The 3,190-nt window shown below is 36.5% G+C and overlaps 1 protein-coding gene across 1 annotated transcript in view; it reads right to left on the bottom strand.

Annotated features, from left to right (window-relative positions):
- LOC106869508 (uncharacterized) overlaps positions 1-3,190 on the bottom strand; it is a 526,190-nt gene that overhangs the window by 403,822 nt on the left and 119,178 nt on the right. The window lies entirely within an intron of this gene.

Raw genomic sequence — 3,190 nt, 5'->3', positions numbered from 1 at the left:
TATATATATATATATATATATATATATATATATGCATGTATGTACGTATGTATGTATATACATATAAATACATATATATACATAAATATAGAGATAGATATATACATATGTATGTATATATATGTGTGTTTGCGCGCGTGCGTGTGTGAATACTGTGATAACTATTCAAGGATGAGAATAATGTTTGAAATTTAAAGAAAAAAGGAAGCTATTCTACTTAAGGATCTTCATACAATTAAGAGGAAGATACCTGATAATATGAGGTTGACTGATTTCTTGAATTGACAAACATCTGCAAGCGCCATGGACGTCTTTTTTGCCCACCAGTGATGTTTAAAAATAGATTATTTTTCAATGAGAGGACGGACTGTTTCCTTGCATTCGATCCTTTCAAGGCTTCAGTAACTAATTGATGCCAGTGGAATTGTTTATAAACCACTATGCTTTTTGCTAAAAATTAGTTTTGAGTGTTAAAAGTAATTAAAATATTATGTAAGTTAATGTTTTCTGAGTTGACTAACAAAATTAACCCTGTTCTTTCTAGCAAAGAGGCAGCTGATGATCAGTGTGATAAACCAATATGTTAATCTTTATCATATAACTTTAGAAAGACTGGGCAAGATACTTCTTGGGTCTAAAGAGAAACTGCGGCTTACATATATTATTAATAATATCTCTGATGTAATGTGAACACAAAAAGTAATTCATGGTGTTATATTTTGTATAGGTTATTAATTATTAAACATAATTGTCATCCAGTGCAAGGAGGTATAGTGATGTGGTTATCTCTTGCTATTAAGTAGCATTAGCTCAATTAAATAATTGAGTGGTATATTTAGACATCGTTAAAACTGCCAGAGAAAATCTCATCAATGAATCATAAGATCGTTACCAACGTTTCATGCTATAATGTGTGCGTTTGTGTTTAGCGTGTCTATGCGGCTCAGTTATTATGACTTATAATCATTAGAAGCCAATAACCGACATAACAGACACTATGTTTTTCTTAACTTATCAAAGTTTTACGCAAAATACATATGTCCACTCAAAGTATACGAACAATGTACATTTTACCAAATATGCTTCAGAAAATATATGATTGTGAACTTCACATACATGTCATCTGGAAATTTTTCTTCATGCTAGACTTGCAACTCATGTCGAAAACAAATTGTATATTCTTAAAAGAATGTTTAAAGAGAAAGGAAGAGTTCAGTAAATAAACTAATACAATAAATAGTTACTAGAATCATAGGACAGCGTACCATAAAAGAAAAATCAGAGAGTAACTTCTTAACAACCAGTGAGTAGGAATATCTCATCGCCGGAAAAAGAAATACCACCATACATTTTGTTGTTGTTGTTGGCACTCCGTCGCTTACGACGTCGAGGGTTCCAGTTGATCCGATCAACGGAACAGCATGCTCGTGAAATTAACGTGCAAGTGGCTGAGCACTCCACAGACACATGTACCCTTAACGTAGTTCTCGGGGATATTCAGCGTGACACAGTGTGACAAGACTGACCATTTGAATTACAGGCACAACAGAAACGGGAAGTAAGAGTGAGAGAAAGTTGTGGTGAAAGAGTACATCAGGATTCGCCACCATCCCCTGCCGGAGCCTCGTGGAGTTCTAGGTGTTTTCGCTCAATAAACACTCACAACGCCTGGTCTGGGAATCGAAACCGCGATCTTATGACCGTGACTCCGCTGCCTTAACCACTGGGCCATTGCGCCTCCACCTCCACCATACATTACATGTGTGATATTCAACATCTTTATCACAAGAATGTTTTCATTCAAATGGTCTTATTTAGACATCAATAATGTTGACAACCTGGCTATCAATATGTTTAACCATACAAATTGACAAAATTTTATCAATCAACAGGGAACAGTACGAGATCATGGCACTAATTAGGTCACCATAGTGCATACAAAGGGTGGAGCTGGATGTATTTAGTTATACCTTAGTGAGGACAGATGTAAATTATCTCAAGGCAATGCCAGTGTAAAGGAAAATGGGTTTTAATTTCATTTAATCGAGACATTATTGACCAAGCCACAAAGCACAACCCTCTCGCACACACAAATACATATACATACACAAAACCTATACACATAAGTGTGTGTGTGAGTGTGTGTGTTTGTATGTATATTTATATGTATATATCTATATATACATTCATACGTTTATACATATATATTGGGTCATTCCATACATAATGCAGTTTTTACAATTGCATGAACTAAAAGTCGGAAGGAGACCTGCCTGCCTCCACTTGCTGTAAAAGCAGGTAGTAATTTTACATTGTGCTTACTCTTATTGCAAGTATTGAAAAGTGAAGTTCGATTTTAGCAGTTACTTTTTCAAAGCTATAGTGTGAGTGAGAAAGGAGCATATTCGGTAACAACGCAACGGAATGTGCGAGAAATATTAACGCAGGATATGGGGATCAGATAATAAGCTTAAACTAGTGTCACCAATGGTCCCAGAAATTCTGAGCCGGAAACTACAGTTTAGAAGACGAGCCTTATCTTGGAAGGTCTGTAGAGCACAACGAGGACATTCTGCAAACCTTGGTGGAAGAAAATCCCATCGTAACTGTTGCGGAACTAGCAGAGAAGCTTAGATTTAGTCATTCAACCATTCATTGACACCTGCGTGCCATCTGAAAAGTGAGCAAATTGGATCAATGAATTCCTCAAAAACTTTCCTAGTCTAATCCCGCGCAGAGAGTGTGTTCTTCTTTGCACTCACGAATTAAACTTTTTTGAACTGAATAATGACTGGTGACGAGAAATGGGCTCTCTGTAACAATGTCAAGCGCCGAAGACAGTGCTACCGCCAGAATAATGCTCGGCTACAGACAGCGAGGATTCCATTCCAAAGGTTGGAGCAGTGTGAATCGGAAATGATACCTCACCCACCATATGCGCCGGACATTGGCCCATCTGATTACCATTTATTCTGCAGTCTTCAAAATCATTTGAACAGAAAAAAATATGAATTCTGTAAACGAGGTCAGAACAGTACTGGAGGAGTATCTTTCGTCACGGTCAAGTGAATTTTGGAAGAAGGGCTTTGCAAGTCTACCAGATAGATGGAAGAGCATTGTAGAAATTGAAGGAGAGTATACTGTAAAAAAGAACTTCGTTTATCTTAATTTTGAAAAATAAAAGTATAAA

The sequence above is a fragment of the Octopus bimaculoides genome, chromosome 1 (genome assembly GCF_001194135.2).
Source record: "Octopus bimaculoides isolate UCB-OBI-ISO-001 chromosome 1, ASM119413v2, whole genome shotgun sequence".
Classification (NCBI taxonomy): Eukaryota; Metazoa; Mollusca; class Cephalopoda; order Octopoda; family Octopodidae; genus Octopus; species Octopus bimaculoides.
Note: the sequence above shows the minus strand (reverse complement) of the source record. Positions and strands in the feature narration are given on the sequence as shown.